This window comes from Passer domesticus, chromosome 2 (genome assembly GCF_036417665.1).
Source record: "Passer domesticus isolate bPasDom1 chromosome 2, bPasDom1.hap1, whole genome shotgun sequence".
Taxonomy (NCBI): Eukaryota; Metazoa; Chordata; class Aves; order Passeriformes; family Passeridae; genus Passer; species Passer domesticus.
The window spans coordinates 88,383,089-88,397,035 of NC_087475.1; the positions used below are offsets into that span (position 1 = coordinate 88,383,089).

Below are 13,947 nucleotides of genomic sequence, written 5' to 3' on the forward strand. Positions count from 1 at the left end.
CCAAGAGCAGAGTGAATGAGTTCTGATTTTCTTTTGGATGGTTGAGCTCATTACAGACCTCTCCCTTCCCCCCCTTGTGCCCTGCCTAGTCAGCAGGATCTCCCCTGTGCCCCTGTGACAGGGCTGTGCAGGGTGAGAGGCTGTGGAGAATGTGAACCCAGCCGTGTGTGTGCCCATCCCTCATGCACGCTCCAGGTCAGCCTCGTACACTGCTCTGCCTTGCTGCTATTGATACTGTGAACACATGCTGCTGGGTGTTGGTTTGGGTTTCCAGGGCTTGCACAGCACCCTGCCTGCTCCCTTCCCTCAGGTTGCACTGAAGACAGTCTGGATGCATAAATCTTCCTTAGAAATCTGGAGTGTGAGTAAGTTACATGATTTGGGGCAGAAAGAGTTGCCAGCATTTGTTACTGTTGCCATGTTGCAATTTCATTTATAGCTAAGAGGGAAATTTTTTTTTTATTAAGTGTGGAGACAGAGGCTTCCAGGATAAACCAGAACTGACCACTAAATTACTTAAGTTTATCAGTGTCCCTATTTCTTTTGAAGCTTAAAAAAAATTAATCTAATTTTCTGTATGTTCATTCCCTTTAACTCTTGTAGCAGCCTTATGTGTCTACTTAACTGTACTGACACGCTGAAATAACACTTCTAAAAATCTCAAGGACATCTGATCCTGTTAGTAGCAGTACAATTGCTTATTACTTTTTAAATCCATAGGAATGGTATCCTGGGTATTTCAGACGTAGAAAGTTTTTTTCCTTGGAGTTACAGCAGACAATGCTACTTTAACATAGAATATAGTCACTTGCTTTGGGAAGAAATCCTGTTGACAACCTGCATGGCTACCCAGATGAGCCTCAAAAAGAGAAATCATGTCAGAGTATAAAAATCCTTTAGATTCTGTAAGAATGAAAGGAATGTATAACACTTTGGAAGTATGTACCTGGGATTCTCTAACTTCATCATCAAAATTAATTGTGTTTTATAGTTACATGAGTACTGGAAGTAGGTAAGTTAAAAATATTTTAGCTCTTTCAGCAGTTCCATCAAAATAGCTCTTTAGCATTATTAGCACCCGAAGATCAAAACATATTTGTTTGCCTTCTTCATATATTATGCTCCTTGTGATACAGCACAGCAAAGGAAGCAAAACACTGCAAGGAAGTGTTTTCATATGCTAATGTTTGCCCTTAGAACAGTTCATTTCAAAAAGGTTAGTGACAATATGACTAATAATCCTTCAAAATCCCAAGAAAAATAATGCACCATGTATGTCTGATGCAGAATGAAAGATCTAGGGGGATTCAGCTCCATGGCAAGACTGTTCACAACTGTTAAAAGCTCTAACAATAAAGCAGTTATTGGGGTATATGGCCAGATGTAGCACCATTTTGCCTTTTTTTAGTTTAGATGGATACATCTAAAACTGTACCAGCTTGTCAGGTCAGTCTCTTTAAATAGCTTTCCACTGTCATGACATAGTGGCAATACCAAAAGAAACTCCACCATCTCTGTGCTCAGGGATCAAGCTTTCTTCTCCCATGTAAATAGTTTAATTTGGGATCTTAAGAAATTTACTCTTGAAGAGATTAAACCAGCCCTTCATCTGTGCAGCCGGTGCATCTCTAGGGGCAGATGGATTGCCTTTAAATAATTACTAATCCTTGCTTTTTGCAAATGAATTACATTCCTTTCCTTGGGGAAGGTCCTTCATTCTGACAAATGCACTCTTGTATGGAATTCACACTTCAGTAGGGGAAAAAAAAAAGGGCATGGTGATGGGAAAGACTGGAACTTGTTGTGTCGTTTCATTTGCTAAAGAAGAAATTACTCTGTTAAAAGAAGACAATAGTAACAGATTTGAAGGGATAACTACCAAATTAAGTCACACAGATCAGACAAGCTTTATGATCTGCAGATACTCAGTTGATAGGATGAGGGTGTTCCTAATTTGTCAAATACAGCTACTGAGAAGAAGCATCTCTTTTTTTCCCCTCCTCATCAGTGGGATTGCAATTTCAGTTCGCCAGTTTTTCACTGCTTGCAACTGTAGTTCAAGCCACTGCTACTCCGAGAAGTTGTGTCAGTCTTTCACAGTTTGAGTTTTGGATCTTAGAACAAAATGTTAGAATCTCAGCAAAGTCTAGGATGAAAGGAGATGCTCGAGAGCACGTGGTGCAACCTTCTATTGAAAGCAGGGCCCTAGTTCAGGTTATGCAGGCCCCTGTGAAGCTGAGCCTTGAATATTTCCAGTAAGAGAGAGTCTAACATCTCTCTAAGCAGTCTGTTCCAGTGTTTAATTGCTCTTAATTGCTCTCCCACTGATTTTTTTTTTTTTCACTTATATCCAGGTCAACTTCTCTCCTGAGCAACCTCTTTCTATTGCTTGACTTGCCAACGTGCATATTTGTGAACAAAGTACCACCATCTTCTGTAACTGCTTTTTAGTTACTGAGAGGCATTTATTGGCCTTCTGGAAAGTGAGAGTGTTGTACATGTTAGGCAGCACATCTGTCCTGACCTTAGTGTCTGCCTAAAGCCTTAATATTAACATTTTATGAGGTGGAAGTTTTATTTCAAAACAGCATACAGCATCTCTTGAGGTTATCTTAATTTGGAATTCTGTCCCTAAGCACGTACCTTTTCTCTTCTATAATAGAAGTCAATGCTTTAACTTTTCACAGTATTGAGAAATGTGTGTCAAAAATGTGTATCTATTTTATCATTTCAAAGGGTCCCCGGTTGCTTTAAAAATGTGGTTTACAGATGATGCATAAGAGCTATTGGTGACCAGGCTGTGAAATCTGAGAGGGAATCTGGTTGACAGAGCTTTGTAGCAGTCTACCATGTCAGGCCTTCAGTAGTCTGAGGGTTTTCTTTTCAGCGCTTGAGAGAAAATCTGTAGAAATCTGTTTCAGATTATTTGGCTTCTGAGCATTTGTTCTTTATATTAAAAAAAAAGAAGGATTCTTAATATGCATGAAGACAGTTATATGATAGACATTTTGAAGTCTCTAGTGCCTGGGAAAAATTTGTTAGGGAGCAATTTTTAGGGAAGAATTCATTATTCCCCACTCCCCGCTTCCTGCCTACAGCTTGGTATTGGTGTAGTCTTTCAGACTCAGATATCATTGATATTTGATAGACCCAAACACAGCAGATGGAGTAGGTAGGGGCAAAAGTGAGATACCTGTATAAATGGAGCTAAAAGTGCTATAGAACAGCTATAGGCGCTCTTTGGGAGGCACTGAACTTTGATCAAGACCCTTTCTTTGTCTTTTTTTTCTTTCAGTGTAATACGCAAACCTGGCATCTAATTACAGGACAGGTGCAAAGCATCATTCTGCTTGGAAAAATATTACCTGTAAAGAGAAACTGCGCTTTGCAACTAATCAGCTCTGTTCCCTTTGTATGTTCAGAGATCCATAAGGCTTGACTCTGTTGATTAAGGTTTTGTTGCTTTTTGTTTCCTTTCAACCTCATTTCCGGTGGTGCCCCTCTCAGGGAGTGAGAAAAAAATTTTTCTTCTCTCTTTTTTTTTTTTTTTTTTTAAACTTACCATATTACAGTTTCCAAAACTTTTCAGTGTATGGGGCAGTGTCCTGGATTAGGGCAAATCTGGGAGAAAACCTCCAAAAGGGGTCCCCCCAGAAAGCAAACCCACACACAGCCCCTTCGCCCCACTGGTTTGGGAAGGATTCCTCGGAGAGAAGTGGAAAGAACCAGTTTATTTAACAAGCAAAACACTGCCAGCACACAAAATGAACATTATGAGATGACAACATTTTCACCAATCTGAAAAGGATGACAAATTCAGAAAGTCTTTCCTGGGAGTGGTCGCTCTGTTGTTGCTCCCTCCGGCGCTGGGGATAGCTGCTGCAGCCACCAGATGTAAACTCTTGGTGTTTCCCAGGTCCCAGTCCGGAGCAGGTTTGAATGATTCCAAAAAGGGAAGGGAAAAATCTGGACCACTTAGCTAAACTAACTAACAGAAGCAAAAAAAGCAAAAGCAGAGCGGGAGCAAAGGAGGAGCGAAGCAGGAGCAAGAGCAAAGCAAAGCAGCAAAAAGCCAAGCAAAAAGCAAAAGCCGCACTATGTACTGTCCCGTCTCTCTGTCCTGCCAGCCGTGGGCGAGCAGGCTGATAACAAACCAAAACAAACCTTGCTCTTCAGAGCCAGGCTTGAAGGCACAGTACATAATATCCAGCACTAACAGAGCACGTGACTGGGGATACAAGCATCATAACCTCACCCTAGGACAGGCAGAAAGCATTTATGTTGATTTAAAAGTAAAAAACACAGGGAACTGAGACAACTTAATTTAGCAATCCTTGGAATACTAGAAACATGGGATTTCAGAGTGCAGTTTATGCAGTCAGGTTTAGTTGGAATCTTGTGTATTTCAAGTACTGTGTTTCTTCTGGAAGTGACAAACCTACAAAATCTTTTCTTCATTGTATCTACCAAATTACTTTGCTTCAGCTTGTAGAAGGGAGGAACCCCATTACTGATAAACGTTTAATATAACATCTTCCATGCTGTTGGAATAGAAACCCAAAGTATAATACACGACAGGCCTGTAATGAAACCATTGGCACAGAAGTGGGGGAGGAGAGGAGTGAGATATGCTCAATTTAGAAAAGTTGTGTTTCAGATATGGGATGAGATGATGAGTTCATAAAACTCTTCTGAAAAGTGTCTGGGTGGCTTGAGAGAATTTCTGTTACTTCTGAGCAAATGTTTCGCTGGAAATGGACAAGTGCAACATAAGAAATCAGTATATGAGAAAAATAACACAGGAGGAAAACCCATCAGCTGGATAAAATCCAGGGAGTTTTTAATTTTGGGGGCACTGATGTCCACACCTGCATGTATCTGTTTTGTAAACATGATGATTGTAGAGTTAATAACAAAAGCAAACAAAACATTACCAATGGATTGTATTATTGCAGATTATTAGCTTGCTTTCCTGAAGGGAAGAAATCTGGAAAGCCTTTTCAGTAAATTAGTTTAGATTTAAAATTACTCTAGATTTGGACATTTAGGAGAGAAGAGAGAAAGATCATACACATATTCTTGCTATGTGCATCAAATTTGACTCCTGCAAGGCATGTTTGGACCCAAACTATCACTGTCTACCCTAAAATGATACTGCATTTTGCAAACCTTTAGTTTCATTCATGTTGTTTAAAACCCCATCTGGATGCACACCATTTGCTAAGCGTTTATGGCTGTGTATTTTTGATAGATTCCCCTGAACCAGTCTGTAGAGCAGAGTGTGAAACATCATGTTGGTTGCTTCTGAAATAAAATGCCAGCATCCCAATTAATTTGTAAATGGAAAATATCTGCCTGTGATGAATTTATGAAGTACAGCTTCTGAAGGCCAATTGATAATTCATACAATAGCTGCTGCATACTTGTGACACACCTAAATAGATCAGAGCAGACTGAATGACACAAATGGTGTTCCCCTACAAAAGATGCCTATTTTTTTTGGTGTTGTTGTCTTTCACTTGTCTCTATGAGGAATTTCTGGAACATTCTTAGTTTCTGACTGCTGATCAAGGGTATCTATGTTGGTTTTCTCATCTGTAAGAGACATGGATGGTACCATTAAACTTTTTCAAAATGAAGTGAATGTGGGCTTGGCTTTTGGGAAAGAGTCAAACATGCATCCATTCTTTACACCCCATATTAGGCTCTGAATGCCTGGTATTGCAGCTAGCACACAGCATTCTCTCCAAGTGTAAATGAGTCCTCCATAATGGAGATAAGGTCATAAAAATGATGTTTTCCCGTTATATGTCTGCCTTTACAAAAGCTTTTTAATGAATATACTGTGAAAAGTTAAGTAGCTCCTACTGTAAGTCAGGGAATTGAACTGCTGGATGGCTTTTTGTGACCTGACAGGCAGGGTCATGTCAAACTGGTTTTCCCCACCTTTTCTTTCTTTTCCTCCTTTGTCATTTTAAATCTCTCACACCCTTATAACAAGAGGTGACACCAATCACAAAGCTCATGAACAGCAGCAGCGTTACATAAACCTGCTGGATTATAGTAAGAGGGTTACCTTGTTTTCATTATTACACCCTTTCTTGTATCTCATGCAGAATAGATGAGAACCATTTAGCCTCGTTCTTGTGAGATGAGTAGGGTGGCTAAAATATCTGCCTCCTCTTGGGATTTAAATCTGACTGTTGTTGGCAAAGAAAAAAGCATTAATTGCATGACTGCTACGTTACAGGCACATCCTATTTTAAATGTTGAGGTTGACCACATCCTACAGTGTTGCCATACAACGTGCTAGAAACTTTATTGTGAAGATAAATAAGCTTATTGCAAGGGCAGATGCAGATGGTAAAACATTATTATTTTTATAAATTTTAAGAGCTTCAAGACAGGAAGGAGACTGTGACTTTTGCTCAGGCTGGGTGTTGTGGAAGTTTGTTGAAAGCCATAGAAATGAACCCAGCCCAAATCAGCAGGATGGAATGTGGCTGTTCTGCAGTGCTTTGATCAGTGCTTTGAGAAGTGCTGTTAATGGCAGTGAAGGTATGATCCAGTTACCTTGAATTACTCAAAAACTGTTTCTTATGAATTCAGAAACATCTGCCTTCAAAGAGAAAAGGAACTATGTGATCGGAATTGTTAGGCTATGTAGCTTGGTGTCATAGTTGATGGACTGTGCTCAGGGAGGGCCAGGAGTAACTGGGGACTGAATGGCTGTAGAGACTAGACTCCACCCTTGTTTCCAGACATTTCTGCCCAGAGTCACACTGGGGGACCAGCAGAGGGGAGCCTGGTACATGAAGTCAGCCCTCTTCGATGCCAGCTTCATCTGTGAGGCCACTGGCTTAATTCACTGGCCACTGAATGCTTAATTCATTTGGTGGTGTGACTCCTCTCTGAAAGCTGTCCCTCTTTGACCTGAAGGTGGGACTTGGAATTAGGTTTTGCTTGGAAATGCTGCTGGAAGACAGCCTTTTGATAACTCACAGACATGTGAGGTGATGATGCTGCAGTAAGGCATTCAGTCTGCCACTTCCAGTGAGTCTGAGGTTGGAGGCTGGGGCTGGTGATGAGTAGCTGTCCATTCAAGACATCTGGGTCTCTGCCAGCCCTGACACAGTGGTTTTAAATGTCCCCATTCATGGAATGACACCTGTTTGTGTTTAAGTGCCAAAAAATGAATATTTTAGCAATGAAGGAATTCATTCAATTGTGAAAGGAATGTGCTTAGAAATGTTCCTTCATGGCATAACTGAGCAGGTTTCAGAGATGTGTGCTGCCTTTCAAAAAGGAATGCTTACATCATTCTCTTGGTTCTTTCTTCACATGCAGCCATTTGTATGAGGGTTTTTTCAATTTGTTGTTTTTTAAGTTTAATAGTTCTGCTAATACATAGACACCAGCTGTCAGTTAATTCAAAACAGCAGGCTGCTAGTGAAAGATAGCCTCTTTGGAACAGATGTTAGAGAAAATCCACCTGATTTTGTTCAAGAGACTTGTACACATTGGACGCAGTTAGAAGAGTTATTGTATTAATGAAATCCTGCTGCACCATCCAAGAGGAAGAAGGGATATCATCTCTCGTGATAGGCAAAAACCTTTGGCTATTTGCTAGCTTTCTTTAATCTGTAGTCAATAGAGGAGATGTAAAAACCTAAACTGTCATTTAAAGTGGGAGTGGAGGAGAACACTCAGATCATGTACTTTACCTCTGCAAAAAACAGGTGTTAAATAAGAAGAATCCTTCTCAGTTCCTCGCCCCTGTATTCTTTTTTTGGTCTTTAATTTTTAAAGCATGGTTTTGGAGATCTGTTTTGTGATCTTACCACACACAGTGGTGTCAGGGATGTGATGCTGCTGCCTTACTGCCTCTGGCTGGCAGCTTTCTGGTCCCTCACTCTTGTTTTCTCTGTATGCAAAGTAAAAAACATTTCCCTGCACACACTTTTTTTTTTTTTTATGTGTGTACTGGATGGAGACAGCAGTTTGTACCACACATTAATGGATGGCCAAGAGTTGATTTGGATTATCAGCATCTTTGTAAGGAGTCTCCCTCTTGAGGGTGGTCTTCCTGGTGACTTTACAAGGAATCAGTATTAGACTAATGTCGCCATAGTGAAAAAAACTCCCATTCTTCATACAGGTAAGATACAAATTTAAACTACAAGGGTTTTCCTGTTAAGCTCTGAAAAGTTCAACATTTTCAGAACCAAATTTTGAATCTGAAATAGAACAGCAGAATGGGGATGATGGAAAAATGTCTATTGAATCTGAGTAACTTCACTTTCATAAAGATAAGATGTTGACAGAAGCAGAATTTATTAAATTTATTTTGAATCTGGACATTAACTCTTGTCCTTTAAAAAAGAGATCTTTTCATCAGCAGATTGCAAAAGATTATGGTAGAAACATAGCTCAATTAGAAAGAAGCCCTAAGATGGTTAACTGAAATTATTGGGAGTCAGAGAATTCTCAATAACATGACATGATGAAAAGTGCTTAGTTTAATGAAGGACAATAACATAGGATGTTATAGAGGATTACAAACTAATGAATTATGGGATGAGGTTGAATATCCAGACACAGGATAGAGCTGGAAAGCTTAATTATGATAGTGAATAAGAGGAAGTTGCTGGGTTTTTTTAACATGATGCATATCTGTGGAACACACTGCCCTAAAATATTGAGGTTAAGTTCTCATCAGAATTAAGGATTAACTGTTGATGGAGATGAAAAAATGTATTCATTGTTATGGAAGATGAGATGAACACCCTGTAGTTAAAAGGGATATACAGATTCTTAAGCTAAAAGTCATAAACTGTTCCAAAACATCTATTAAGATCTGCTCCCTGGTAGGATAGGCCTGTCTGCTTGCGCACATGCTCTTCTTTTTGCCCTCATACTGCCTATTTTCTCTCACCCGCTAAAGGGAGAATTGGTCAGGTAGTTTTGGGACTTCAGGAAAAAAGCCTAGTTTGTTTTTTTGTTTTTTTCCCCAGAGCCAGCTGTTAATGTCTGTTTTTTTGTTTGGATATTAGACTGACTGTGGTATGGGTTGACTTGCTCTACATATGTACACTGCCAAGCCCAAGAAGACTCTGACTTCCAGGATTCTTAGAAACAAACAATAAATAGACTCCCTGGATTTTAGCGCTTAAAGGTGAAACTAACCTTGGTGAATTGTATTCTAACATAATATTTACAGTGCTTCTTTCAGATCTAACATATTTCATGATGTTTGTGAAGTGAAAACCAAACCCCAAAAGATCCCTGTGTAGTGTGTGAATGTTTTGATTTAAAAGCTTAAATGTTGGTAGCAGGATTTCCATTTTCTCTTCTGTTTTTCTGTCACTTTGGAAACTCAGACAACCTTTTTGCTCAATCTGAGGGCCCCCAAGGGACAACTGGGACAACACACTGAAGGTGTGACATAATCAACATTTCTTTGCTTTTGGACCTCATATTGCATTTTAATCTGCATGCCCCACATCTCCTGTGCATTAGCATATCACCTCATCACCTGTAATTGACCACAGTGGGTTAAGGTTCCTGACATGATTTATAGCTAATTCCTCTATACAATTTGGATACAGAATCTCATTCTCTCCCTGGTGTGAAAGCCTAAATGAGAAGTCTCCGCCACATGCACATTATTACCAGTAAATGATTTTTAGTGGAAATCCCAGGGACCAAATAACACTGAATATTTGGCATAGTGGAAGGTTTTACAACAGGATCTTGTTTTCTTGGTCATCCAGTCAGTGAGGACACCATATTAGAAGGATAAACTTGTCTCATTGGGATATATTAATATAAACTAGTGAGTATTAATTTAGGCCATTCAAAGAGATTCTACCTTTTTTACCTCTTTACTCTGGGAAGGCAAGGAGTGTTACTCATGAGAGGCAGCCATGAGCTGCTGTGCTCTTGTTTTTTGTCATAGAAACAGATTAATTCGTTTCCTTTCCAGTAACAATGTCAAGAAGTATAATTTCTGTTGGTGAATTCAGGACTAATGGAGGTGGGTGTTGGATTGAGGTGCCTAGACACTCAATTCTTGTATCTGTGAGAAAAGATTCTTTACCCACAGAACTCAAACTCAGTGCCTCCTCAGTGGTGTTCTTTCACACAGTTCTTGCATCCTGGAGTGCTGTCTCACTCCTGTCCCTCTGCAAGGCCTCCTTTTTCTTCAGCCATGCCAATACTAGGTGGAGTCCCAGAACATGGAGTTCAGCCTCTGAAAATCCATCTGAGCATCCTGATTTTCCTTCCAGCTTATGCTGTATGCATATCTACCTCTCCCAGATCCTTTTACCTGGCCTCTGGAGCTGACTTTCTTCTGCAGGAAGAATTGATGATCAGGTGATGCCTTTTGGATGCTTTTGTTTGTGCTAGAGTATGAAGAGAGAAGGGCATGAGGTTGTTGCCTCTCACAAAACATTGGGATTGTTTGCTGGTCAGGTCACAGGCACCAGCTGTGAGTAAGCTTGTTTCTTAATGAATGCAATCTCTCCCTCCATCAGCTGTCCATCCACTAAGCGCCAAAGGAAATGGTGGTTTTCTGACCATGGGAGAAATGACTGCTCCTCATGCTAGTAGGGAAACCAAGAGTGCATTCCACTCTTCTCTGAACACTTGGTAGTGATTCTTTATTAGCATTTGTATCAAACAAGCTGTTCATATAGGCTCTAAATAATGTGTGAAGCTATGATCAGTGATTGGAGACTCCAAAGCTGAAGTTACAGTAGTTCTGTCTATTTCTAATGGAATACTTTTCTTAGTGGAAAATGAAAATGTGTCAAAGCTTAAATATGGCTTGGGCTATTTGGTTCCAAAAAACACAGGCAGATTTTAAAACTTGTCTACCACACAAAGTTATCCTTGGAATCTACCTTGTTTTTGTCCAATCCCATGATCAACAGAATACTTTAGACTTACAACATCCAAGCTGGAGCTTGGCCCCAGGATGTGCATTACAACTGTCAGAGCATCCAGGTTTTTGGTTATAAATTCTGCAGCAGTGGAAGACCTCAGAACTCCAGGAATTTTTACTAGCTGGGGTCTATAAACTTTTTTGGTATGGAACCAAGAGCATGGAAGACCTGAGAACCCCATGGTTTTGTCTCCCATGTGATCCTAATGTCAGTTCTATTCTTTTGGACATCCTTTTCCCTTTAAGCTTATTCCATGATCAGTGTTGGTTTGTTGTTTATTTTAATCTGAGCTTTGGCTGTATGCAGCTTTATATCAGTTGTAAGCTATTATTTTCAACTTTTGTTCCTTATCTCCTTCTCATGGACTTCCAGGATTCAGAGCAGTGACTGGAAAGATGTAGTCACTGAGTTTATACTCAGCAATCTCTGTTCTTTGCCTATCTAATATACCCTGATGACGGCTTGTAAAATTGAGTTCCTGGTCAATATAATTTGAAATAAAAGACTGAATTTAAGAACCATATCCTTTCAACACTTGGTAGCATATGGATTTGTACATCTCTCTGCAGGGCACAGTATTGTTCTGAAGTCATGTGGTAGTGTTACTAAAACTCGTGATTTGAAAAATAATTAATTTGAGAATGGTGCAGTGGTTAGTAAGCTAGCTGAGGATGTGTGAGGCACAGATGTGGTTTGCTTCTCTGCCAGCAGTTTCCTATTCATTTTCAGCAAACATCTTGGTCCTCGAGTTCTCCATATTTAAAATAGTGACAGTATCATTATCCTACCTAATAGAAATTGCAAGATAAAATATATAATAAGGTGTAAAATGGCTTGTGTATCTTGGTGATTGGAATTTTTATTTTTCCTTTTTTTAAAAACCCCTAGAGTTTCAAATTTCATTTTCAGGAATCATGGGAGATATAACAAAAGCCTAAGATATTTTTGCTCAGCCTTCAGTATTTTTTCCTGTTCTTTCCTGTTGTAATCCCTCTCCCTCTCACTGGGTCAGCAATCTCACTGAGGGGAATGTCAAGTAGAATTGATTTGAAATTTCTAAAAGGGGGGGAAATGTTCATTTTTTTCTATATAGCTGCTGTACCTTTTATATCTGTATTATTTATTTTAAAATCTGTGTTTATAAATATGTTTATAGACTGGTCAGCTTTTGCTGCTTTGCAGCATGATTCCTCAAGCCAGTTGTGCAAAAACAGCTGAGGAGGGCAGAAACAAACAGAGGGGGTAAGGAGTACTGTAGCTGGGTGTAATTGGCACTGAGGTTCTGTTGAGATTAAACTACAGCATGAGAAAAAAGATTAAATCATTTGTGAAATTCACTAAGAAATGAAGATGCTGGGATGTGTGCTTTGGGGACTATGGTGGACTGTTCCCAGGAGGGAATGAAATTAATCAGTTTCAGTAGGAGAGCCAGCCTGTGCTTTTTGACCATATTAATAATACTCTTCCTTTCCATTTTTTGGCTACACCCATTAATTGAATCATGACATTGATTTTCATACCTGCTATCTGAAAGTGGCCTAAATGTTTACCCTTAATATTTGGAAGAGCCATTTAAATGCAAAGGATTGATGTTTATTGCCTTGTCCCGAGCATATACACGTGGGACTGAAATTATTTTCTTGATGTGAAGGCATCACTCAGCAACAGAATTCTGTGATTCAGTAATCAAACATTAATGAAGTACAGCATGAGCTTTTGAATGTTTTTCATGCCCTGATTATTAAACAGAGGTAAGATCTGTCGTGAAGCAAAATGTGTTTGTCCTCACGCTGAGGTTGTGCTGTTGAGTGGGACCCTGAAAGGTGCTGTTGCCACGCAGCAACACCTTCTGCTGAAGTCTCAGTCAGAGGCAGAGTTGAGTGCAATGGCTGGTCAAAACACAGCTGGATGGACTGCTTACAGCTTTGTCACCATTTATTTTTTCAGCAAGTAAGCAGCCCTGTGTGGTTTATTAAGTAAGTACCTGAGCACTGAGTTGGAGTTGCAGCAGCAGGAAGTGGCTTCTAATCTGTAAAGATACTCTGTAGCTGCAAATTCAAGTGGCTGAAGGTTACTGAGGCTTGTAAAGTCTCCCTGGTGAATCATAGGAGAGTCATATGTTTTCCTGCTACACAGCAGGAGGAGAGGCTGATCTGGAGCCGTGTTTTCCCCACTGCTCGTTGCTCAGGTCTGGATTTTTAAGCTGTCTGTTGACTACGTGTGTCTTTGGTTTGGACTATTCTGAAGTACAAACTGTGCTGTAAACCAGTCATGGAGATCTCTTAATTGAAGGTACATTAGAGGTAATGGTGCAGCAAAACAGTATTTTGCAGTATTTGGAGGTAAAAATAGAAAACTGGAAAACTTCATTAAGTTCTAATAATGAAAACTTGAAAAAAGAAAGTTTAGAGGTATAGTTGGTTTGCTGGTTTTTTTTTTTTCCTAACCACCACTAGAAAGTTTCCACTATTTACAAACTATTAGAGTATTTGTGAAATTTTTTTGCTTATTACAGGATATTATTTTAATTTTTTTTAACCCTAAGGAGGGCAGATTAATTATTTTTGTAATGTACTTACAATGGGAAGGCAAATATTTATATTGTGTTAATTTTCACAAGTGCACAGCAAATTTTTTTTTCTGTAGCTAGTCTAAGTCAGTGTAAATTTTATGGCAAACCAAAGGGTGCAAAAACTAAAAAGCTAAAAATGCTTTAAAGTAGTTGTGTGTTCTCACAATTTTTTGGCTGAGAGCTCAGTTTTGTATGACAGGTGAAAACCGCTGAAAATATCTAGCTGAAGCATTGGTTTGCAGTGGTACAACTTTACACTTCCATTAAGTGAATTTCAAACAGAAGAGTTTTTTCAGTCTTCCAAATCCATACTCAGACATTTGCCTTGTGTTCCAATGTGAGTTATCCTGCAGGCTCCAGTGTTTGGGGCAGGTACCTGGCTGTGACCTGCAAGTTGCTTCTGTGTTTTGCTGAGAAGGTTGCTTC

General features: G+C 39.5%; 1 protein-coding gene across 4 annotated transcripts in view; it reads left to right on the forward strand.

Moving 5' to 3' along the window:
* TSPAN9 (tetraspanin 9) overlaps positions 1–13,947 on the forward strand; it is a 169,854-nt gene that overhangs the window by 62,191 nt on the left and 93,716 nt on the right. Inside the window, exon 1 of one of the 4 annotated variants that reach the window (XM_064409906.1) lies at positions 13,092–13,137. The exons of the other annotated variants lie outside the window; for them this stretch is intronic. The gene's annotated coding sequence lies outside the window, so the exon portion shown is untranslated. Of the gene's footprint in view, positions 1–13,091; positions 13,138–13,947 lie in introns of those variants that run through there. 4 annotated transcript variants of the gene reach the window in all.